Genomic DNA, 27,475 nt, shown 5'->3' on the forward strand with positions numbered 1-27,475 from the left:
GGCTCATTTTTCTTTGGTGTATTTTCATTGTTCACGCTGCGTGGACACACTGACCAGTTCGTGGCTAAAGAGCCAAAAGAGGTGTTGTCCTGTGTGTCCCAGAAACTTCTGCCTAAGCCAGCCTTAACTTTTCATCAATGTTTGCTATAGTAGCTTCTCTGTGGAAGCAGACCAGTCATTCTAACTTTTGAATCCCCCCTCCCCAATGCAAATCATGGATCTGTGGTAGCCCTTGGGGGGTGTATGGTAGCGGTGGTATGGTACCGGTATATGAGGGGTTAATGTTAACCCTATAGTTCGTGACGCCAGGCTGAGGGCTGGTATGCTGAGTCAATGCTCCGGCCTATCGCCGCCCTTCCCAGTAACGATAGGTGCATGAAATGACTGAAGGTCCACAAGGAGATTGAACTTGAACTTGAACAACTTTACTTAAGTGCTTGTGATACATCCAAGGCACAGTAACAGTCTCGTACAAACAGTCCTTAAATCGCTTAGTGACTGACATTTGTTGCGGACCTTACTATTTAAACAGTCTCTGAAGTTAGGGTAGATATTTGCAGATCCGTCCAGATTTAGGAGTATTATTAGGTCCGGCGATGCTGCATAGTGTCTGGGAATTGATACACTCTATATTTTGAATGTTCCGGCCGTTGCCGCAAGGCTCGGGCCTAACTCACTGCATTGGCTGCGGTACAGGTCCTGCTCGTTTGACAGCCCAGGAACAAGAGAGCTGCTTACAGCTTGGCTGCACAGGAACAAGAGAGCGAGAAGATGGCCACCGCTCCCTTATATGGGCAGGGGGCGGGGCGAATCCGATTGGTCCGAACATCTGTCACTCACCATTACAAAGAGTAATGGGATTGTTTACGTCACAGGGCCTCCAAAGGTCCTTAAGCAGAATACCATAGAGTTTACCTAGTCACGTGACCCGCAGGTCCTGCAACGCTATGGAACAGGTAATTAACTATTCATTTACATCTATATTACTATATTTACATTACCTTTGCATAAATTACTGGTCTATGAGCTGAAATAGAGGCGACAAGGGGTAAACTACATCACAGGGATCCCTACGTCCTAGGGACTCTGGCTATGGGGACCCACACATACATAGGTACCGTATAAGATGCGGTACCGGGACACCAAAGATCCTTTCGGTCCTCCTTACCTTGTCACTGATTGTCCTTCTTTGGACCACCTTTGGTAGGTGCTAGCCACTACATTCTTGGAACACCCCACTAGACCTGCCATTTTGGAGATGTTCTAACCAAGTCACCTAGTCATCACAATTTTGTCTTGACAATGTTGCTTAGATCCTTATCTTTCCACAGTTTTCCTACAAAACATCACAACATCTATAAAAACTGATTGTACATTTCCTGCCTAATATATCTCAATGTTACCTGCAAATTGCATATAGAGATGTGGGCATACTGTATAAGAACATGGGCCCAGATTTATCAAAGAATGTCTATGGTAGAGCTCTTTTCCCACGTTTATTTGGGTGGTGGGTTTGACTAGCGTGCATCTTATTTATCAAGAAGGTGCAGCAGGATGATTAATTTTGTGCAGCTTTGCTGTGGGTGGGAAAAGCTCTACCACATACACTTTTCTAGACAATTGTGAGGGAGGGAAGTAGACACTTTCCCGGGTCCTGAATTTGTCAGGTTAGGTGTTTTTACTTACTTTCACAGAGCTGCCTGGATATTTTTATCTGCATTTTAGATGCTACAATCAAATTTGATTGCGGTGTCTAAGGGGTTAAAGCCGGGCATCACCGTGATATGTGATGTGTGGGATTAGAGATGGGTCCTGGTGGCAGATAGCCGCCAGGAACACCCAGCTATGACCCGGGCTCAGCTCCTGAAGGGGAGTGGGACGCTGTTGTCCACAAGGGGTTAAAGGTTGAATTGTGGAAGGTAGAAAATATTCTAACGCCTACTGGTAGGTGGTGTAGCTTTGCGCCTAAAAAAGTACCTTTGCGCACAAAATAGCGACTTTGACAAAAGTCGCAAATGATCAATACGTGACCACTGCATGGTCAAAAAGAAAAAAGTTCTACGGCTAGGCAAAAAGAGTGAAATGGTCTATATCAAAAGACGCATAAAATATGCTGCTTGCGTCTGAACTGCGCCTGAACATAGACAAAAAAAATGCTCTAAAAACAATGATAATTCTCCCACATGGTACTTTATAAAGAGTATCTGTTGTCATGATATGCCCCTTTTAGTATTCACAATGTTGATGTGAAAACAAAGATCACTGCATGACTGTGTTTGCATACAGCATATACAGTAAATAAAGTAGTGAATCTGCATTACTTTGAAATACTGCAACACTGTTTGATTTCTTGCATTCAATGATATACAAAAAAAGAACTGAGAAAAAGAATACTATTTGTGCAGGAAATATATTTATTTATAGATGTACCTTTTCATTTTTACCCTTAGATATACACTGCTCAAAAAATAAAGGGACACTAAGATAACACATCCTAGATCTGAATGAATGAACTAATCATATGAAATACTTTCGTCTTTACATAGTTGAATGTGCTGACAACAAAATCACACAAAAATTATCAATGGAAATCAAATGTATCAACCCATGGAGGTCTGGATATGGAGTCACACTCAAAATCAATGTGGAAAACCACACTACAGGCTGATCCAACTTTGATGTAATGTCCTTAAAACAAGTCAAGATGAGGCTCAGTAGTGTGTGGGGCTTCCACGTGCCCGTCTGACCTCCATACAATGCCTGGGCATACTCCTGATGAGGTGGCGGATGGTCTCCTGAGGAATGTCCTCAAAGACCTGGACTAAAGCATCCGCCAACTCTTGGACAGTCTGTGGTGCAATGTCGCATTGGTGGATGGAGCGAGACATGATGTCCCAAATGTGCTCAATCGGATTCAGGTCTGGGGAACGAGTGGGCCAATCCATAGCATCAATGCCTTCCTTCTGCAGGAACTGCTGACACACTCCAAGCACATGTGGTATAGCATTGTCTTGCATTAGGAGGAACCCAGGGCTAACCACACCAGCATATGGTCTCACAAGAGGTCTGAGGATCCCATCTCGGTACCTAATGGCAGTCAGGCTACCTCTGGCAAACACATGGAGGGCTGTGTGCCCCCCCCCCCCCAAAGAAAGGCCTGCTGGAGGTCATTTTACAGGGCTCTGGCAGTGTTCCTCCTGCTTCTCCTTGCACAATGGCAGAGGTAGTGGTCCTGCTGCTGGGTTGTTGCCCTCCTACGGCCTCCTCCACATCTCCTGATGTACTGGCCTGTCTCCTGGTAGCGCCTCCATGCTCTGTACACTATGCTGGCAGGCACAGCAAACCTTCTTGCCACAGCTCACATTGATGTGGGATCCTGGATGAGCTGAACTACCTGAGCCACTTGTGTGGGTTGTAGACTCCGTCTCATGCTACCACCAGAGTGAAAGCACCACCAGCATTCAAAAGTGACCAAAACATCAGCCAGGAAGCATAGGAATTGAGAAGTGGTCTGTGGTCGCCACCTGCAGAACCACTCCTTTATTGGGGGTGTCTTGCTAATTGCCTATAATTTCCACCCGTTGTCTGTTCCATCTGCACAACAGCATGTGAAATTGATTGTCAATCAGTGTTGCTTCCTGAGTGGACAGCTGTAACCACTCAGCGTGCACTGGCGTCTACTCACATGTTGCGGCATGGTGCCGCCGTATACCTGTCTGTTTAACTACTAGCAATAAAGAAGAAGTCACATTGAACGCGGTGAGTGCCTTTGTATTCTTTTATGAATGGATAGTGCTGCAGGAAACATCACGGGGGTCCACAGCAGCGGGACCCCTGCGATCAGACATCTTATCCCCTATCCTTGGATAGGGGATAAGATGTCTCAGGGCGGAGTACCCCTTTAAGTGTTCCCTTAATTTTTTTGAGCAGTGTATTAACTGTTCTCATTGACAGCATGTCAGAATATTGAAATGCTGCACAAACACAATACTCATATTTTCCAACTCTTCAGGAAATGGAAATATAATGTCTAACCAGGGTGTGTTTAGAAAGAAAAGGTTTCAATAGAAGCTTTGTACAATCTTCAGGTTGAAAGAAAACATAGCAGAATGTTTGTTAAGCTTTTTTAATATAAAATGGAATTCCTATGTTGCTCATATATATGTAGGAGACCTACCCACTCTCTGCTGACCTAGCTGACGTGATTTCATCATTGGGAGTCCCCAAAATAGAAAGTTAATATAATCTGTACAGTGACCCCTCGACTTATGATGGCCTCGACATATGATCATTTCAACATATGATGGCATCTCAGAGCCCATCGTATGTTGAAGGCAGCCTCGACATATGATGCTGCTGTGTGTTGGGGCCATCGTACAAACAGCTATCTGACAGCGCTGATAACTTCAGCAACTGACAGTTGTTTAATGTGCCCGGTGTGCCCCTTCTGCCTCCTGTTACTCACATGCTGTCCTGCTAACTCACGCAGGCTTCCACTGTGAGCTCTGTGTAAGCCCCGCCCCCAGTGCATTTATAGCCAATAGCCTGGAGCATCTTGCTGCAGGCATCCAATGAGCTGCTCCCCTTCCTTTCCCATAGAGCTGTAGTCGGCAGGATCGTAATGAGGACATTCTGTCCCCCCTGAAGGTATTTAAAGAACTGTACAGTACTGTATGCGATGTCACACATCACATACAATACATATACACACACTATACACCCCATACATCAATGTTTCCCTATCAGTGTGCCTCCAGCTGTTGCAAAACTATAACTCCCAGCATGCCCAGACAGTCAATGGCTGTACATGCATGCTGGGAGTTGTAGTTGTGCAACAGCTGGAGGCACCCTGGTTTGTTAAACACTCCCCATACACTCCACATACAATGGTCATCCCAGAACCAATTGGCAGTTTCCCATAGAGATATGCATTCAACATACAATGGTTCCGAGGCCCCAGAACCAATTACCATTTTTACATAGACATATGTACTCGACATATGATGGTTTCAACATATGATGGTTCTCCTGGAACCAATTAATATCATATGTTGAGGGACCACTGTAATTGTATTTACTATATTTATTACCTAATACATTTACTTAAGATGCAACAGTAAGAAGTATTTGAATGTAAGGAAGGTGAGATGGATTATCAATGAACTGTGCAAGAACCTCTAGAGATTGTCAAGTGCCCTCCTTGCAAAAAGTAGAAGTCTAATGTGTATTACTATCTAATAGGGGTGTGAATCGCCAAGAATTTGGCGATTCGATTCGAATCGCGATACCAGTGTGGCGATTCGATATATCCCGATATATCGCGATACCGTCTAGGTGACGATACATCGCGATATATCCCGATATATCGCCCACCTGGGAGCATTCATAGATCCCAATAGACGCCGCTGTCAGCTTTGACAGCGGCGATCTAGTACTCCGGTGCTCACTTTTCTCATGTTATCCCGTCCGGGCTGCAAAATAAAATAAAACGCGCTTTATCTTACCTGCCAACGAGCCCGCGGAGCTCCGGTACAGGTGTTCGGTCCCCGGGCTGTATTCTTCTTACTTCCTGTTAGTCCGGCACGTCACATGGAGCTTCAGCCTATCACCAGCGGAGGCGGGACATCACTGCGGCTGGTGATAGGCTGAAGCTCCATGTGACGTGCCGGACTAACAGGAAGTAAGAACAATACAGCCCGGGGACCGAACACCTGTACCGGACTGTACCGGAGCTCCGCGGGCTCGTTGGCAGGTAAGATAAAGTGCGTTTTATTTTGCAGCCTGGATAGGATAAAATGAGAAAAGTGCGCACCGGATACTCCTTTAATAGCCAGCCGCGGCTGGCTATTAGCGGCGGCCCCCGGCTACTGAAATCAGCCGGGGGTCGCGTAGTACGGAGTGGGCACGAGTCGGAGCCCGCTCCATAGCCGTGTCAGATCCGGCCTGCCCGGCTCCACTAATGTGGAACTTTTATCTCCTGATGCCCGGGACATGACATGCTGTTCCGGGCGTCCGCAGATAAAAATTCCACATCCCTAAAAGAATCGATTCAAAAATATTTTGAATCGATTCTGTATCGGCAAATGAAAAATCGCGATTATCGCGAGAATCGATTTTTTCTTACATCCCTACTATCTAACCAGTTATTCCTTTATTTTTTGTGGAGATGTTGCAGACATACAGTAGATACCGTATATACCCGAGTATAAGCCGATTTTTCGTGCTGAAAACGCCCCCCCCTTGGCTTATACTCGAGTGAACTCTCCGCCTGTCAATCCCTTAGCAGTGGTCTTCAAACTGCGGACCTCCAGATGTTGCAAAACTTCAACTCCCTGCATGCCCGGACAGCCATCGGCAGTCCGGGCATGCTGGGAATTGTAGTTTTGAAACATCTGGAGGTCCGCAAGTTGAAGACCACTGCGGCCTTCGTCATCATCCAGACCCCCCTTTAGTTTTCTACTCACCTCCCCTCGGTGGGAAGGAAGGGTGAGCTGGACCGGGCCATCTACGCTGCAGGGACCGTCCGGTGGGGAGGGTTAGTCGTTCCGGGCTGTCCATTTTCACCAGGAGGCCTAGTGATGTTGCCTTGATGACGACACACAGGGACGTCCGTGCACAGCAGACTTCCCTGCACATGAACATCCCTGTGCGTCGTAGTCAAGGCAACGTCACTAGTCCGGGGCCGGGCCCGGAGTGGAGAAGAGGGCCTCCCGGTGAAAATGGACAGTCCAGAATGACTAACCCTCCCCACCGTACGGTCCCTGCAGCATAAATGACCCGGACAAGCTCACCCTTCCTTCCCACCGAGGGGAGGAAAACTAAAGGGGGGGTCTGGATGATGACGAAGGCCGCAGTGGTCTTCAACCTGCAGACCTCCAGATGTTTCAAAACTATAACTCCCAGCATGCCCGGACAATCCAATACAATTGTAATAGTGTCTTCGACAGCAAACAGATATTTGGTATAAGATATGATGAAGAACTCAAAGACAGTGGCCAAGATTAACAAACATTGTTCGCTCCGGGTCTGATTACGGGCAACTGCAGGGCTGGCGGCGTGTGACGTCACGCCTCTGCCCCGTGTGGCATCACGCTCCGCCCCTCAATGCAAGCCGACGGGATGGGGCGTGATAGCTATCACGCCCCCTCCCGTAGGCTTGCATTGAGGGGCGGTGGCGTGACGTCACACGCCGCCGGCCCTGTAGTTGCCCGTAATCAGACCCGGAGCGAACAATGTTTGTTAATCTTGGCCACTGTCTTTGAGTTCTTCATCATATCTTATACCAAATATCTGTTTGCTGTCGAAGCGAACACGCTCCGGGGACTGATTACAAATGGGGTGCCGTGTGCATAATCACTGGGGTACCCAGCGGCGGGACTCCCGCAATCAGGTATCTTATCCCCTATCCTCTGGATAGGGGATAAGATGTGTAAGCATCGGAGAACCCCTTTAAGCCGAGGCCCCTAATTTCACCCCAAAAACCCAGGAAAAGTTGATTCGACTATAAGCCTAGGTTGGGAAATACATCATACCCCTCTGTCATCATCCAGACCCCTGTCATCATCACCCCATCATCATCACCTTGTCATCATCCAGACCCCCGTCATCATCACCCTGTCATCATCCAGACCCCCATCATCATCTCCCCCTGTCATCATCCAGACCCCTGTCATCATCCCCCAACAAAAATAGAGCAGATTTAATTTATGGTAAGGATGTTCCCACTAATGTTTCCACTCATCAAGAAATAAAAAATAAGGATACAAAACCTTTAGTTTTCTCCACATCATACAGTCAGAATTTTAGACAAACCTGTAATATTGTGGAGAAATATATACCCATGGTAGCCAATGACACTCAGTATATTAAGACATTTGAACATGGATACAAATATGTGTCACGTAGGACTAAAACCATAGGTCAACATGTATCCCCCAGTTTATACAATTCAAGGGCGGAAAAGAAACCTACTTGGCTGAACATCAAGGGCAATTTTAAGTGTGGACACTCAAGGTGCACATGCTGTAAAATCATGAAAAACAGTAAAACATTTTCATCTACAGTAACTAAAGAAATTTTCACCATGTCAGAATATATAAATTGCAATACGAATAATGTAGTATACCTTAAGACATGGGAGATCTGTCAGTTACAGTATGTGGGATGTACCACCAACCCCCTGAAGGCTCGGACCAGAAAGCACCTGTCGGATATTCCGCATTTTCATACACGTCACCTTTCCATGGTAAGTAGGCATTTTGCCGAAAACCATGAGGGAGATTTTTCTGGTTTGAGCCTTCAGGGGATTGATAGGGTTACTCAAAATATCAGAGGAGGGAACTTGAAACAAAAATTACTAGACAGGGAAGTTTTGGGGATTATTAAATTGCAGACGAGGAATCCATCCGGTCTTAATTTAAGACAGGATGTAATCCTGCATTATTAAAATCCCTGTCTGGTAATATATACATTATATTAAGAATACTGTATTAAAAAATATTGTGGGGTTCCATTACTGACACAGTATGGGTTCTCCTTCTAGATATATTCACATAGTTTAGTTAGGTAGGTGGATGATTCTATATGCATAACAGCAAGTTGTAATAATCTTTTAAATATTATGTTTAAGGTATACGATATAATAAGACGTTTTATGCGGATGTGTGTTACATTGGATATGCTTAATTTCATTTTATTTTTTGAAAATTTTTCAAAATAGAAATAATATGTATAAAGTAAATTATAGTATAAATAAACAACAAATGTTGGCTCATGCATTTTCCGATGCTCACACATAAACATAAATATGAATCCGACATCAATATGGAGGTATTACATTGTTTTAAAAAATCCTTTTTGTAAAAAAAATTTTTGTTACTTTTTGTACATGTTTTTTCATGTGTTAATTTTAGTTACTATTCACATTGAACATGTTTTTATAATGTATGTTATATGTAGGAGAATGATGGGTTAAACCCTGGGAGATCCTCCCATGGGTGGATCCCCATTTTTCCCCTTCATAAAAGAGATCCATGTGCACACTTTGTTTGTAAGACTAAGGCCGTTGATTGCGGCCGAAACGCGTCACCTGTCATCGTTTGGTGTTATGGCTGAATAAATTTTCGTATTGCTTGACATCCGCGCTGGACATTCTTTGCTTTACCAGTATTCTCTGAACCAAGGTCCGGTTCGGTCCGAGACGCGGGAGGGGCGAGTGTGTGAGCTGTGCCATATCTACTATCCATTGCATATATACTCTAGTATAAGCCGAGTGCATGCCCGGACAACTCCCTGCATGCTGGGAGTTGTAGTTTTGAAACATCTGGAGGTCCACAGGTTGAAGACCACTGCGGCCTTCATCATCATCCAGACCCCCCTTTAGTTTTCTACTCACCTCCCTTCGCTGGGAAGGAAGGGTGAGCTGGTCCGGGCCATCTATGCTGCAGGGACTGTCCGGTGGGGAGGGTTAGTCGTTCCGGGAGTCGTAGTTTTGCAACATCTGGAAGTCCGCAGTTTGAAGACCACTGATAAGGGATTGACTGGCGGAGAGTTCACTCGAGTATAAGCCGAGGGGGGCGTTTTCAGCACGAAAAATCATGCTGAAAAACTCGGCTTATGCTTGAGTATATACGGTACATATTATAATACACAGAATGCGATCCCACTCCCCTCCAACCCCCCCAGCATCAGTCACAAAGAGATCGAGAGAGAGAAATATAATAAGTGTAAGTATAAGTAATAACTCAAAAATTAAAATTCCGTAGTGACTCGACAAACCACCGTATTAACCTGTTTTACCATTGTTTGCAAGTTCGAACTTAATTCAACCTCCCTTTCCTTCCTCTCAACCACATCTTCTCCTTTTTTTTGAGCTGTTGTAATTCTGATAACCATTTTTCACCTCCGGTGCTACTGGGTTCATCCATTGACGTAAAATGAATAATCTCGCATCAAATAGAGCTTTACACACCATGTTAGATGAACTTCCTACTTTTTGAGTCTTTCTGAATATTAGTTCTTTACAATTATTCGGGACGACCCAATTTACTTTGCTGGACTGCAACTACATCTACCCAAAAATTCTGAATGTGTGTACAACCCCACAACATATGTAGCAGATCTGTATTTACCATCGCACATCTTGGGCAGTCTGATGTATCTCCTTTGCTAAATTTAAACAGGACCCTAGGTGTATAGTAGACCCTATGGAGAATACGAAATTTGGTCAACTTATGTTCCGAGTTCAGTGAAATCTTACATATATTCTGACAAATATTACTCCAACACTCCTCAGGGATGATTCCTATATCTCCCCTCCACCTCTTTCCTAGATATCCTAAACCATTACTACCTATTGACTTATTCAAACTTTTATCTAACATTGATAACCCTCTCTTGATGTTGCTCATTGGTGTCAGTGCTTCTAACCCGTGGTGCTCCTGAGTAAAAAAAACATATTTTTTTTTCAATGGTTTTACCATATGCAAATCTCAGTTGCATATAGTAAATCCATTCATTATCTTTAACTCCATAAGTGTCTTTAATATATTGAAAACTATTATGTTTTCCATTAGTGAACAATTGTGTTATTCTAGTGATCCCTTTTTTTTCATTTTCATGTTCCCCCATATTGGTGTAAACGGCATACTGCCAGTTATGTGAAATTTAACCCTCAAATAATTCCAAGCCCTTGTGAATTTCCTAAACAACCCCTTATCCTTACTCCCATCACTATGTAGCCCATCTGTTCTAGTAGTTCAAATACATTCCCGACTTACGCATCTGTTACCAACTTCATCAACCATTGCATAGTGATGTAATACAATCTTAAATTTGGTAACCGTGCAGCCCCTTTCTCCCATGTTGGGGTAAATCTCTCATATTTTAATCTGACTCTTTTTTTGCCCACAAATCACTCTACCCTGTTGAATTTCAATTCTCTTGTACCAGATCTCATTGATCCACAACGGAGATGAGTTAAATAGGAACAATATTTGTGGGTACTGAAAGGTAGTCTATTCCAAATTGATATTCTACGGGTGAGATTGGAAATAATTGTGACAATACTATTTTTAGTAAATTTATCGATTGACGATGATATTTTAACCCCTAAATACGTGAAAAGTTCTGTTTGCTTCAATTTGCCTAGGTTGCCAAACTCCCTCTCAGATAGATCTTCATCTATTGGCATTATTGTGGTTTTTAACCAATTTATTTCCAATCTGGCTATATTTGCAAACTCCCTAAACATTTCCATAATATTGGAACCTTTTCACGGGGATTACTGACAAAGAGTAGTATGTCGACAGCATAAAGTAAAATTTTATTTTTTTATTCCCCTTACCCCAAACCCTTCAAATGCATTGCTATCTTTTATCCAGACTGTGAGAGGTTCCATATATATATGGCAAAAAGTAATGGCCACAACAGGCACCCTTGTCTGGTACCTCTAGTTAATTTAAATAAATCTGAGGGGATTCCATTTAATATGATACTTGATTCAGGGTTATTATAAAATAGTTTAACATACTTAATAAAGTTAGCCCCTATTCCAAATTTCTCCAATACTAGCCATAGATACTCCCACTCTACCCTGTCAAAAGCTTTAGATGCATCCAAAGACAGGATAGAGCGGGGGCCATTGCCTGAAAATTGCAAGGATTCGTACATCTTATGAATATTAGTGTGTACGGTACACCCAGGCATAAAGCCGCATTGCTCTTCACCTATAATTTGATTTATTACCTAATTTAACCTATTTGCTAGTACTTCAGCTATTAATTTAATATCTGTGTTTGGTAAAGATATTGGTCGATATGATCCCGGGTCCAACACATCCTTACCTGGCTTCTGTATTAGAATTATATTAGCTCCCCTCATTGAATCTGGAGGGGTACCCGTCAATAAGGATTCATCAAATACCAGTCTGGGTAACAAAATTGAGGAAAAATTTCTATACACCTGAAACAGTAGACCATCTGGTCCAGGGCATGTATTGCCCTTTGTTAATTTCAAAGCATTCTCCAATTCCCCTACTGTAATTGGTGCATCTAATTTGGTAGTTAATTGCTAATTACTTCATCTGCAACACAACTTTTGATCGATAGAGTTTGGAATGAAATGATAACAACTCTTTCTCAACACCCTGTTGGTCTCTAACTACCTCTCCACGCTGGTTCTTTAACATAATAATTTCTCGACTATCCCGCTGATTTTTCAATGTATCTGATAGCAATTTATTTGGGTTACCTCCCTCAAAAAATACCTTTTGACTTCTAAATCTTACTTTGTGCTGCGCCTTTTCTATAATAAAGTTTGCATATTCTTCTTGTGCTAATCTTAATTAATCAATATCCATTTCTTGCCCCTCCCCATTTATTTGATGGTCTAACTGGTCCACTTTTTGTTTAAGTCTTATTCCTTGTTCCACAAATGTTTTCTTCTTTATAGCTATCTTTTTTTATACAAACCCCTCAAGTAGGCTTAAATACAGTACCATACAATCTTTCGAGCAGTAGATGGACAGTTTATCTGCCAAAACTGTTCTAACTCCTTCTTATACCATTCCTCCTCACCAACAATTTCCATCCAATATGGATTTAATTTAAATAAGGGACGCTTACTAGTCTGTTGGATCTCACCTATTATCATTGTTATGGGGCAATGATCTGATATAGACTTAGTAGAGTAAAAACTATTTTTGGTCTGTACCAAAGCATGCGAATCACAGAGGCACAGATCAGTCCGGGACGCTGAGTTGTATGATGCACTGAAACGGCATCCCCGCCGGCAATGTCAGTGCAGCGCTCCTGGTCAGCGGGTCTGACCGGGGCGCTGCAGGGAGAGAAACGCCGTGAGCGCTCCGGGGAGGAGCAGGGACCCGGAGCGCTCGGCGTAACACAGACCCCCTAATATCACTGAAGAGATAGAAGGTCGGCTTCATAAACAAATAGAGAGGGCCGCCCGGGCAGGTACAGTGGTAATAATGGGAGATTTTAACTATCCAGATATAGATTGGGGCCGGGGGCTGGCTAAAACTACAAAGGGGAGAAAATTCCTAAATTTATTGCAGGATAATTTTATGGGCCAGTTTGTGGAGGACCCAACAAGAAGTGATGCCTTGTTGGATCTGATCATTTCCAACAACGCAGAGCTGGTTGGTAATGTAACTGTGAGGGAAAACCTTGGTAATAGCGACCACAATATAGTTACTTTTGACTTAAAATGTAGAAAACAAAGACAGACGGGGAAGGCAAAAACATATAACTTTAAAAAGGCAAATTTCCCTGGGCTGAGAGCTGCACTACAGGACATAGACTGGGGGAGGTGTTCTCAAATACTGATACAGAAGGTAAATGGCACATCTTTAAATCAACTCTAAATAACTATACAGCTAAATATATACCAAAGGGGAACAAATATAAACGATTAAAACTAAATCCTACATGGCTGACAAATGAGGTTAAAAGAGCAATAAACAACAAAAAAATAGCCTTCAAAAAAATCTAATCTGATGGGTCAGCTATAGCATCTAAACAGTACAAAGAGCTTAATAAAATCTGTAAAAATTTAACAAAATGAGAGACAGGTGGCCAAAGAAAGCAAAACTAATCCTAAATATTTTTTTTAGATATATAAATACAAAAAAACCAAGGACAGAGCATGAAGAACCCTTTAATAATGATAATGGGGAGGTTGTCACGGGCGATCAAGAGAAGGCGGAGCTACTGAATGGGTTCTTTAGTTCTGTATATATTATGGAAGAAGGAGCTGACATTGGCCAGGTCAGTGCTGGTAACACATCATGTAATGTACTGAACTGGCTTAATGTAGAGATGGTACAAGGTAAGTTAAGTAAAGTAAATGTAAGCAAATCTCCAGGGCCGGATGGACTACACCCAAGAGTTCTTAGAGAGGTAAGTTCAGTAATATCTGTACCCTTGTTCATGATATTTAGAGATTCTCTGGTGTCTGGTATTGTGCCAAGGGACTGGCGCAAGGCGAATGTGGTACCAATCTTCAAGAAGGGCTCTAGGTCTTCGTCAGGCAATTATAGACCGGTAAGTCTAACGTGCATTGTGGGTAAATTGTTTGAAGGACTTATAAGGGATTACATACAGGAATACATAGGGGATAATAGTATTATAAGTGATAGCCAGCATGGATTACTAAGGATAGAAGTTGTCAAACCAATCTAATTTGCTTTTATGAAGATGTGAGTAGAAGCCTTGACAGAGGAATGGCTGTGGATATAGTGTTTCTGGATTTTGCCAAAGCGTTTGATACTGTCCCTCACAGACGTCTGACAGGTAAGTTAAGGTCCTTGGGCTTGGAAACTTTAGTTTGTAACTGGATTGAACACTGGCTCATGGATCGTACCCAGAGAGTGGTTGTCAATGATTCGTACTCTGATTGGTCCCCGGTAATTAGTGGTGTACCCCAAGGTTCAGTACTGGGACCGCTGCTGTTTAATTTATTTATCAATGATATAGAGGATGGTATTAACAGCTCTGTTTGTATCTTTGCAGATGACACCAAGCTTTGTAGCACGGTACAGTCTATAGAGGATGTGCATAAGTTACAAGATGACTTGGATAGACTAAGTGTCTGGGCATCCACTTGGCAAATGAGGTTCAATGTGGATAAATGTAAAGTAATGCATCTGGGTACTAATAACCTGCATGCATCGTATGTCTTAGGGGGGATTAAACTGGCAGAGTCACTGGTATAGAAGGATCTGGGTGTACTTGTAGATCACAGACTACAGAATAGCATGCAATGTCAGGCTGCTGCTTCCATAGCCAGCAGGATATTGTCATGTATCAAAAGAGGCATGGACTCAAGGGACAGGGACATAATACTCCCCCTTTATAAAGCATTGGTACGGCCTCACCTGGAATATGCTGTTAAGTTTTGGTCGCCTGTTCATAAAAGGGACATTGCGGAGTTGGAAAGGGTGCAGAGGCGTGCGACTAAACTAATATGGGGCATGGAACATCTTAGCTATGAGGAGCGATTAAAGGAGTTACAATTGTTTAGTCTTGAGAAGAGACGTTTAAGGGGGGATATGATAAACGTATAAAAGTATATAAATGGCCCATACAAAAAATATGGAGAAAAACTGTTCCAGGTTAAACCCCCCCAAAGGACGAGGGGGCACTCCCTCCGTCTGGAGAAGAAAAGGTTTAGTCTAAAGGGGCGACACACCTTCTTTACCGTGAGGACTGTGAATTTATGGAATGGTCTACCTCATGAACTGGTCACAGCAGGAACAATTAACAGCTTTAAAACAGGGTTAGATACATTCCTGGAACAAAATAACATTAAATCTTATGCAGAATTATAAAACTAAATCCCTTTCCTTTATCCCCTTACACCCTTCCCTTCAATTCCCTGGTTGGACTTGATGGACGTATGTCTTTTTTCAACCATACTAACTATGTAACTATGTAACATAGGTATTGCCACGTTCTTTATGACTTGTCTTGTTCGTTGCTGTTGGAATAAAAAAGCAAAAGGTAGCATGTATGGCAAAAATAGTACCAAAAAAAGGTACAGCTTGTCCTGCAAAAACTAATTAAAAATGTTATGGTTGTCCAAACATGGCAAAACAAACGAGAAAAAAAAAAAAGGATTTTATTGTAAAAAGAACATAAAAAGCTATAAAATATAAATTGGGAATTGCTATAATCGTACCGATCCAGAGAATAAAGATAACATCATTTTTACTGCACAGTGAATGCAATAAAAGAAACACAGACATTTTCCAAAATATTCTGGAGTTTTTCACAAACAATGCTGAATGTATCAACAAAGATTTACAACTAATATAAAGTGCAATATATAACAAAAAACTATCTCAGAATGATTTTACTCAGTAAAAGCATGTCAAAGTTATTATAATTTAAAGAGACACATGTCAGATTTGAAAAATTGGCTTTGGTCATTTAGGTAAAAACTGGATTCTCTTAAATCCTCTAAAAGCAATTGAATAAAGCAAAATGGCATTATTTGTGGCCCAGCTGTGCCAATATCTGCCTTATTTCAGAACTATTCTCATGAAATCAACGGTTAGGTCTAAAAGGGAAGTACTTGTTATAGCAGGTACATGTGTTCCTTTAAATGTACTGAAGCATTGCAAACCTATGATCACATTGGTGGTAGAAATGTGTTCCATACTATGTGGTAGAAATGTGTTTCATACATACAGGGTTGCTTCTGCAACACGTGCGTGAGATTTTTATTCCATTCGATGTATGATATTGAGATCACATGTCTGCAATAAAAATCTGCATGGTGTCAAGGGGTTATCCACCATAAGGTGATTTTAGTACGTACCTGGCAGGCAGTAATGGACATGCTTAGGAAGGATCTGCACTTGTCTTGGGGCTAAATGACTATGTTGTGAGATTACCATAACACTGTGGCTTTTTTTGTGAACTGGTATTTCCTGTTTGAGTTTTCTTCTTTTGCCTACAAATCCCATAATTCCATTTTCCTCCCTCCCGCACATCAGCCACCCCACCCATTGAAACATAAATGAGCTGCATCCATTCAAAAGACCTGTGGTTTTCAATCAGGGTGCCTACAGCTGTGGCATTAGTTGCAGATTGATCTCTCTCCCACCAAGCGATTGCTCCACCCATTGAAGCAGACAGGCTCCCTGTCATCAGCTGACTAGTGAGTCAGGTCTCGGCCGCATTGCAAGCTGGGAAAAATCGGAGACAAAAGTCATTTTGTATGCTGTTAAAAATAAATATTGGGGGGAAAATCACATAAGAATTGTGAGAAAACCGTCACACACAGGTACAGACACTATTTTATGAACTAAACTAACTTTACAGCCCCTGTAGCATAGTCAAATAAAAAAAAATCCTGGAATACCCCTTTAAGCATAAAAACTATGAAAAATTTTGATAAATGAGTCACATTTGGCTCTGATGTCCTACTTACTATGTTTAATACCAAGGCAGTCTCTACCACTGGGTGGGGAGTGCAGCCATCCATCCAAATGCTCACCAAATTTTGTGTATAATTGCTTTTATCTGTCCATGTATGTATGCACTTACAGTTAAAAAGGTATTCCGGCTTTATACATCTTATCCCCTATTCAAAGTATAGGGGATAAGATGTATGAATCCAGGGGTCCTGCCGCTGGGGACCCCCGCGATCTCGGGGCAGCCCCCTCCATTTATGTCTATGGGAGGGGGCGTGACAGCCATCACGCCCCCTCCCATAGACATGAATGGAGGGGCGTGATGTGACGTCACTAGGGGGCGTGGCCGTGACTCACGTCCCCATCTCGGAGGCAGCACAGAATGACAGGGGCTGCACCAAGATCGCGGGGGTCCCCATAAGATCATACATCTAATCCCCTATCCTGTGAGACTTCAGTAGCCCCCTTAGGTAGTTATCAGTAGCACCTTAGGTAGTTATCAGCAGCCCCCTTAGATAGCTATCAGTAGCCCCCTTAAGTAGTAATTAGTAGCCCCAATAGGTAGAAATCAGTAGCCCCAATAAGTAAAAATAAAGGGAAAAAAAACATATTTACCTGGCTCCCGCTCGGTCCATGACCTCTTCTGTCGGTCTCTGCTCCGGCACATGATGATGATGTAATTCATGTGCCGGAACGCAGAGGACAGATGCCCGGGCCTCTTGTCGGCGCCTGCATAATGTGGGTGGCCCACAAGAGTGATTGACAGGGCAAGGAGCCAATGGCTCTTCGCTCTCTCAATTAGCCGAGCCCGAGTGCAGCATTCAACTATAGGCGCATATGTAAGATGCACTTATAGTTTAATGCGTCCTGGACCGGCCAACGAATCAGGAGACTGCTGTGTAAAGTGGTGCAGCGGGGGGCCCGAGCCCCTTACTGGAGTACTGGCTGTACCCCCTTGATGGCGGCCCTGCTCTAGCCGGTTCACCAGATGTCCTTCCTTAGGTCTCATTTAGAAGGTATCAACCACTACATAACCTCAGCACCCTACAAGACCTACCATTTTGAAGATGCTTACCCAGTTGACTAAGTTGCTCAGATTACACTTCTAGCACATGAACTCATGTGCGCTTGCTGCTCAATACATCCCTTTTCTTGACAGGTGTCATTAAAGCATAATATAATTTTTTCATGTTTTAATATGATTACACGTTTTTGCAATACAGTTCCCGTAAACGTTTTCAATTTGACTGTACAGAACTGTATTGAAAACTTTAAGCCAAAAGATGCATCCGGTTGTGTCCGTTTTGCACCCTGTAGTGTTTTGTCAGTTTTTTCCTGTACCCAAACCGTAGTCTACCACGGTTTTTGGTCCGGGTGAAAAACTGTATTGAAACGTATGAGTTGTTTTTTTTTTAACATGGGAGTCAATGGGGACCATACAGACCTGTATGTGCGTACGGTTCCATCCAGTTTTCACCATACGGTTTTTGACTTTGCACAGTTTTTTTTCTTGGAATTTCAATCAAACAAGTGAAGTTTTATTCATAATGGAGTGATAAGTTAAAAATGTATACTTTTTTTTTCTTACAACATGAACATCATTTCTTAAAAACCAGACATAATTTGTTAAAGCGTATACGGTTTTCAACTGTATATGGATTAAAATTTGTACACACGTTTTGACACAGTTTAGTCAGGTTTTGAGGAATCCGTTTAAAAAAAAATCAAAAACCTGATACGGGAACTGTATTGCAAAAATGTGGTCTGAACCCAGCCTTACAGGTGTACTGAAACCAATATTTCATGCATTACGGATAGTCATATAATATGCACACAGATAAGCAGTGTTGTTTTGCCATGAAGCACCTGTGGGCCTATCAGCAACATCAGACAGTCATTAGAGAACACATGGAGATGTTGTTTTTGATGCATGCATTCACCATCATGCAGAAACACAGTCCAATTCCATTTCAGTAAAAAAAAATTGCCATTTTTTGAAAAGCTTTAACCACTTCAGGACGCAGGGCATGCATACGCCCTGCATCCCGAGTCCTTAAGGACGTGGGGCGTATGGATACGCCCGTGAGAATTCCGGTCCCCGCCGCTAGCTTGGGTTGGGGACCGGACCGGGATGACTGCTGATAACTATCAGCAGGCATCCCGTGCATATGCCCAGGGGGATCCTGAGACACCCCCATACCGGTGTCCGGTGATCCGGAAAATCAGGGGGATTGTGGGTGTCCAAGACACCCCCAGTCCCCCTGAAGGGATAGGAGTTAGATGGCAAGAGTGCCACCCCTCCTATCCCTGCTATTGGTCGTCAAGATGCGACAACCAATAGCAGGTCGGGAGTGGGGGGGGGGTTTAAAGTTCGGTTCCCCCGTCCTGCCCACCGACGGTACTCTGGGCAGAACGGGGGAACTGTAGCGTGACAGGCGGCGGCGGAGGTCCCTTACCTGATCTGCTGTGGTGGGCGGCGATGACGTGCGGCTTCCTCGTGGCTCCCTGATGAAGACTACGGAAGCCGGTGAGTAGTTGCCTAGCAACATCTGGGGGGGGGGCTAAACTTTGGAGACCACGATACTGTGCTCTCTAAACTGTAGCCCCCCCCCCCCAGATGTTGCAAAACTACAACTCCCAGCATGCCCATACAGCCGTTTGGGAATGCTGGTATTTGTAGTTTTGCAAGATTTAGAGGGCTGCAGTTGGAGATGACTTTGCAGTGATCTATAAACTTTAGTCATCCAGATCTTGCAAAACTACAACTCCCAGCATGCCCACACAGCAGTTTGCTGTTTGGGCATGCTATGTCCACCCATATGCAATCCCTATTTTAGTCCTCAAATGCCCATGGCGCTCTCTCAATTCGGAGCCCTGTCGTATTTCAAGGAAACAGTTTAGAGCCACATATGGGGTATCTCCGTACTCGGGAGAAATTGCACTACAAATTTTGGGGGGCTTTTTCTCCTTTTACCCCTTTTGAAAAGGAAAAGTTGGGGTCTACATCAGCCGGTTAGTGTAAAAAAAAAAATATTTTTACACTAACATGCCGGTGTTGCCCCATACTTTTTATTTTCACAAGAGGTAAAAGGAAAAAAAAGAGTGTGGAAATACCCCATATGTGGGCGTAAAATGCTCTGTGGGCACACAAGAAGGCTCAGGAGTGAGAGCGCACCATGTACATTTGAGGCCTAGGACGAAGGGCGTATCCATACGCCCGTGGGAATTTAGTTCCCCGCCGCGCGCCTGGCGTGGACCGGACTGGGGTGACTGCTGATATCTATCAGCAGGCACCCCGTGCAAATGCCCAGGGGGGTCATTAGACCCCCATGTCGGCGAGCGGAGCAAATCGCAAGGGAATTCACACTTGTGATTTGCACCGATTCTGGGTCATACGGGTCTATGGTGACCCGGTGACCCGGAATTAAAGGGGGATCGCGGTTGTCCATAACACCTACGATCCCCCTGAAGGGATAGGAGTGAGGTGGCAGAGGTGCCACCCCTCCTATCCCTGCTATTGGTGGTCTAGACGCAACCACCAATAGCAGATCGTTAACTTTCGTTTTCACAATAGGTGGGGCAGAACGGGGAACCGAAGGGGACTGGGCGCCGAAGGTCCACTTACCCCTCTGGAGGCTGGGGCGACGTGATCGGCCGGCGGCGATGTTGTGCGGAAGAAGAGGACGGCTCCCTGGATCGTACAGAAGCCAGTAAGTTGCCTAGCAACATCTGGAGGGCTACAATCTGAGACCATTATACAGTGGTCTCTAACCTGTAGCCCTCCAGATGTTGCAAAACTACAACTCCCAGCATGCCCAGACAGCTGTTTGGGCATGCTGGAATATATAGTTTTGTAACAGCTGGAGGGCTGCAGTTTGAGACCACTATACAGTGGTCTCTAAACTGTATCCCTCCAGATCTTGCAAAACTACAACTCCTAGCATGCCCAAACAGCTCTTTGCTGTCTGGGCATGCCGGGTTTTGTAGTTTTGCAACATCTGGAGGGGCACAGTTTGGAGATCACTCTGTAGTGGTCTCTGAACTGTGGCCCTGCAGATGTTGCAAAAGTACAAATCCCAGCATGCCCAAACAGCAAACAGCTTAAACAGCTGTCTCGGCATGCTGGGAGTTGTAGTTGCGTACCTCCAGCTGTTGCATAACTACATCTCCCAGCATGCCCTTCGGCGATCAGTACATGCTGGGAGTTGTAGTTTTGCAACAGCTGGAGGCACACTGGTTGGAAAATACTGAGTTAGGTAACAGAACCTAACTGAAGGTTTTCCAACCAGTGTGCCTCCAGCTGTTGCAAAACTAAAACTCCCAGCATGCACAGTCTGTCAGTACATGCTGGGAGTTGTAGTTTTGAAAAAGCTGGAGGTTTGCCCCCCCATGTGAACGTACAGGGTACATTCACATAGGCAGGTTTACAGTAAGTTTCCTACTTCATGTTTGGGCTGCTGCAAATTTTTTGCCGCAGCGCAAACACCTAGCGGGAAACTCACCGTAACACGCCAGTGCGAATGTACCCTAAAAACACTACACTAACACAAAATAAAGGGTAAAACACTACATATACACCCCCTTACACTGTCCCCCCAATAAAAATGAAAAACGTATTGTACGGCAGTGTTTCCAAAACGGAGCCTCCACCTGTTGCAAAACAACAACTCCCAGCATTTCTGGACAGCCACTGACTGTCCAGGCATGCTGGGAGTTTAGCAACAGCTGGTGGCACCCTGTTTGGGAATCACTGGCGTAGAATACCCCTATGTCCACCCCTATGCAATCCCTAAATTAGTCCTCAAATGTGCATGGCGCTCTCTTTTCAGAGCACTGTCGTATTTCAAGGAAATAGTTTAGGGCCACATATGGGGTATTTCCGTAATCGGGAGAAATTGCACTACAAATTTTGGGGGGCTTTTTCTCCTTTTACCCCTTATGAAAAGGAAAAGTTGGGGTCTACACCAGCCTGTTAGTGTAAAAAAATAAAAATGCTTATACTAACATACTGGTGTTGCCCCATACTTTTTATTTTCACAAGCAGTAAAAGGAAAAAAAGACCGCCAAAATTTGTAAAGCAATTTCTCCTGAGTACGGAAATACCCCATATGTGGGCATAAAATGTGCTGCGGGCGCACAACAAGGCTCAGGAGTGAGAGTGCACCATGGTCATTTGAGGCCTAAATTGGTGATTTGCACAGGGGTGGCTGATTTTACAGCGGTTCTGACATAAACGCAAAAAAAGAAATACCCACATATGACCCCATTTTGGAAACTACACCCCTCACGGAACGTGACAAGGGGTATAGTGAGCCTAAACACCCCACAGGTTTTTGACGAATTTTCATTAAATTTGGATTGGAAAAAAAAATAAAAATAAAATGTTTTCACTAAAATGCTGGTGTTACCCAAAATTTTTCATTTTCACAAGGGAAAAAGCCCCCCAAAATGTGTAACCCCATTTCTTGTGAGTAAGAACATACCCCATATGTGGATGTAAAGTCTCTGCTGGTGCACTACAGTGCTCGGAAGAGAAGGAGCGCCATTGGGATTTTGAAGAGAAAATTTGGCCAGAATTGAAGGCCACGTGTGTTTACAAAGCCCACGTGTGTTTACAAAGCCCCCATAGTGCCAGAACAATGGACCCACCCCACATGTGACCCCATTTTGGAAACAACACCCCTCATGTAATGTATTAAGGGGTGCAGTGAGCATTTACGCCCCACAGGTGTCTGACAGATTTTTGGAACAGTGGTCCGTGAAAATGAAAAATTTAGTTTTTCATTTGCACAGTCCACTGTTCCAAAGATCTGTCAAACGCCAGTGGGGAGTAAATACTCACTGCACCCCTTATTAAATTCTGTGAGTGGGCTTTGTAAACGCACATGGCACCAGACTATCATTCCAAACTAATTCTCTTTCCAAAAGCTCACTGGCACTTCTTCTCTTCTGAGCATTGTAGTTCCCCCGCAGAGCATTTTACGTCCTAACATGGGGGATTTCCATACTCAGAAGAGATGGGGTTACAAATTTTGGGGGGCATTTTGTCCCATTACCCTTTGTAAAAATGATACATTTTGGGAAAAAACTGCACTTTAGCGAAAAGTTTTCATTTTTTTTATTTACACAACCGATTTTAACAAAAAGTCCTCAAACACCTATGGGGTGTTAATGCTCACTAGACCCCTTGTTATGTGCCTTGAGGGGTGTAGTTTCCAAAATGGTATGCCATGTGGGGTTTTCTGCTGTTCTGGCACCATAGGGGCTTTCTAAATGTGACATGCCCCTCAAAAACCATTTCAGCAAAATTCACTCTCCAAAATCCCATTGTTGCTCCTTCCCTTCTGAGCCCTCTACTGCGCCCGCCGAACACTTGACATACACATATGAGGTATTTCCTTACTCGAGAGAAATTGGGTTACAAATTTTGTGGGGATTTTTCTCCTATCACCACTTGTAAAAATTCAAAAACTGGGTCTACAAGAACATGCGAGTGTAAAAATTGAAGATTTTGAATTTTCTCCTTCACTTTGCTGCTATTCCTGTGAAACACCTAAAGGGTTAACAAACTTACTGAATGTCATTTTGGCTACTTTGAGGGGTGCAGTTTTTATAATGGGGTCATTTGTGGGGTATTTCTAATTTGAAGGCCCTTCAAATCCACTTCAAAACTGAACTGGTCCCTGAAAAATTCCGATTTTGAAAATTTTGAGAAAAATTGGAAAATTGCTGATGAACTTTGATGCACTCTGATGTCTTCCAAAAGTAAAAACATGTCAACTTTATGATCAAAATATAAAGTAGACATATTGTATATGTGAATCAATATATCATTTATTTGGAATGTCATTTTCCTTACAAGCAGAGAGCTTCAAAGTTAGAAAAATGCTAAATTTTCAAATTTTTCATCACATTTTTGAATTTTTCACCAAGAAATTATGCAAGTATAGACGAAAATGTACCACTACCATAAAGTAGAATATGTCACGAAAAAGAAAATGATCCCGTCCTTAGGGTCGTAATGGGCTCCGTCCCCAAGGGGTTAATGGAGAATATGCAAATGACAGCTCATGATATCATGGAACTGAAATACATAATTCCAACGATTTTTCCTATATTAGATTGGACATCAATGATGCATCATTTCGTACAGCATCTATTTTCTACCTAGTGCAGAGGGTTCTTTGAGCTGGACATTTTTGCTTGTGTAGTAAAATGTTAAAAGCCAAAGTACTGCAAAGTCAGCAACAACAGCCTTAAACAAAACCGCTCGTGCAAATATTATATGAGAGCTATAATTTCTTTTGTATTTTTAACCCTTTCTGCTTCTTAATATAATAGTATGTCAAGGGTCTGAGGTAGTTTGGGCCTGCTATATATATGGTATATCAAAGTACTTAAAGTTATTGTGGAGCCATTGTCAAACAGGCCAATTATTGCACCATGTAAAAGCCCCAGCGATCAGCTGGCAAACTGGCAATGACTCATTCATCAGCTGATCGCTGTCAGGAACCGGCAGGACTGGTAGTGGATCCTCTAGGCCAGTGAGGCGATGACGCGGGTTGTACCAAGGGACCGGTTCTAAGTGGTTACTGGTTTTCGCCAGAGCCCACCGCAAGGCGGGATGGACTTGCTGCGGCGGTAACCACCAGGTCGTATCCCCCAGTAGCAACTCGACCTCACTGGTGGCTGATATGGCGTGGTACACAGGGAGCAGGCAGTAGTGTTGTCGGACGTAGCAGAGGTCAGTGCAGGCGGCAAGGATTCAAAGGCGAGTAGACGGTAGCAAGGGTACGGCAACAGGCAAGGCGGATTACACAGTGTGGAACACTTTCTCAAAGGCACTAGGGCACAAAGATCCGGCAAGGGCAGGAAGGGGCAGGTACATTTTATAGGGAAGGACCAGTGGAAGGTGTGGAACCAGAGCACCAACTATCGGTGCGCTGGCCCTTTAAATTTACTGAAGCCGGGGCGCGCGAGCCCTAGAGAGCGGGGCCGTGCGCGCCGGGACACAGGAGGACAGAGCACCACGCGAGGAGCGGGTAAGGAAGACAGGAACGCGGCGTGTGAGCGGGGACCAGCCGCCACGCTAGCCGCGTCTCTGCTACTGTGGGACGCCGGGACCCAGTAACAGCGGGCAGAAGCAGCGGGTGCTCCGGTCCTGAGGTAATGACCGGAGCGCTCACTGTAACAATCTCTGGGATTCATCGTTGGCCAATCGCGGGGATGTGTGCCCAACAATTATATAAATGAATCGTCAGCGATGTTCGTGCAGCCCAGTGTGAGCATCTAGTCAGACTGTGTGCTGCTCGGCCACGTGAGAAAGGGTTTAGGCATAGTTCAGTTTCTGTTTTCACCTGCTGTGAAGCAAGTTAACCAAGCCCTAGATCTGCCAGTAAATCTACATCCAGTTTCAGTTGCTAAGGTCTAAAATGAGTAAGCTCTGGGTCGGTCAAGGTGATCACAGCACCATGTGGTGTTTTAGGAGGTGTTTAACCCAAGACTGTCTCTATTTCATGCTCAGAAAGCAATCATCTCTACTGTCATACTGAAAATCGTCTTTCTAGAAGAGGGAATAGCTGTGCAAGGACTCTTCTGCCAACACTTAACTCTTTGTGGGCTTTGGGCCAGAGATAGTGCTGAGTGGCTTACACATCACTATTGTATTTGTCTTACACCCTGTAAAGGGGAATCAAAATACCAGTACTGTGAGTACAAATCTGTCAAGTTCTTTCTCCAGTCAGACAAGCTGTGTAGGCCCCCCTTCAGCAGAGTATATCCTATCTGGACTGCATACATCATCACTAGCAGCAATAACATGCTAACAGTATATTTAATGACTTTCCTGTCAATATCACTGTTCACAAAGCAACTAAAGAGAACTATGACAAATTTTCAAGCATCCAACCAATGGACTGGAACTTTGCTACCATGTGCTGTAAAGGAGTATACATTGCTCGGATGGGAACAGTGGACTTCAGTAAGGTTAACTCTGTTTTACAACTTATCTATGTGTTTGGATTGATTCTGTTGCACACATACCCCCCCCCCCCCCCCCCCCAGACATCTCACCCAAGTGCTCCACAGGGTCAAGGATTTCCTTTCTTGTGCAGACCCCCATTGACAAAAGTTGTACAGGTTCATAGGAGGACATACTGTGACCGCACTAGAGACTATGCCCAAGGGAAAATTATCCACAGCTATCTTGGAGTAAGCCACCCATTCTCTTTTTAGGCAACACAAACAGCTATCTTAGCACATAAGCAGGTCAAAAATTGGAGCAGGGTCAGGGTTTCTGTATGTGATGGTTTTCACAACATATAGTTGTTTCCCTAGCTGTTGCTTTATGTGTAAAATATGTTCTCTAAAGAAAATGGGAAAATAAAATATTTCCTCTCCTCAAATAAATAAAATATTTCCTTTGACCCAAAAGAATAAAAAGTTAATAAAACAGTGCCTACAATTCCAGTGGCGTAATACATACATTAGTGTGCAGAAAATCTGCAGCAAATACAATAGCCAAGTAGATGACATTTGAAAAAAATTGAAACCTGCAGCATGTCAATAGTTGTGTTAGATTTTCTGCAGATTTAGGCCGAGTACACACACAGTATTTTGGTCAGTAATTTTAGCCAAAACCCTAAGTGGAACTGCCACAAGATAATCTTTAACCCCTTAAGGATGAAGCCAATTTGGGCCTTAAGGACGCAGACAATTTTATTTTTACGTTTTCGTTTTTTCCTCCTCGCCTTAAAAAAATCATAACTCTTTTATATTTTCATCCACAGACTAGTATGAGGGCTTGTTTTTTGCTCGACCAGTTGTCCGTTGTAATGCCATCACTCACTTTACCATAAAATGTATGGCACAACCAAAATGATACTATTTGTGTGGGGAAATTAAAAATAAAACCGCAATTTTGCAAATTTTGTAAGGTTTCGTTTTCAAGCCGTACAAGTTACGAAAAAAATGAAATGTGTTCTTTATTCTTTGGGTCAATACGATTAAAATGATACCCATAATAATATACTTTTCAATTACTGTTGCACTTAAAAAAATTCGCAAACTGTTTAACTAAATTATTATCCAGAGAGAATAGGAATAATGGAGCACTCACCCAATTAGAAGTCTTGCAAAAAGTAGTTTATTACGACATCGGGATCACATCGCACGGTTAGGAGCAGGACAAACGGGGTATGGGCATGAGGCGAGGGGAAAACAGACAGGTGTAGGAGCAACAATTGTTTCACACTGTGTAGCGCTTCATCGGGCTCCTGAAGCCATTTACACATGAGCCATACAGCCATTCATCGAGACCTTCGCTGCCATCGAATAGGTCCGATATTGTATGAACTGCTCCTTACCATAGACCGTGGTGCCGGTGTCAGATCTCTATCTACTGCCTATGTGTTTAACCAAATTAGTACGTTTAAAATCCCCCTATTTTGAAGACCTATAACTTTTTCATTTTTCCGTATAAGCGGCGGTATGAGGGCTCATTTTTTGCGCCGTGATCTGTACTTTTTATTGACACCATAT

At 43.5% G+C, this 27,475-nt stretch overlaps 1 protein-coding gene across 4 annotated transcripts in view; it reads right to left on the reverse strand.

The window, feature by feature from the left end:
- PTPN22 (protein tyrosine phosphatase non-receptor type 22) overlaps window positions 1-27,475 on the reverse strand; it is a 146,395-nt gene that overhangs the window by 96,454 nt on the left and 22,466 nt on the right. The gene's annotated exons all lie outside the window — the stretch shown is intronic.

The sequence above is a fragment of the Hyla sarda genome, chromosome 2, assembly GCF_029499605.1.
Source record: "Hyla sarda isolate aHylSar1 chromosome 2, aHylSar1.hap1, whole genome shotgun sequence".
Classification (NCBI taxonomy): domain Eukaryota; kingdom Metazoa; phylum Chordata; class Amphibia; order Anura; family Hylidae; genus Hyla; species Hyla sarda.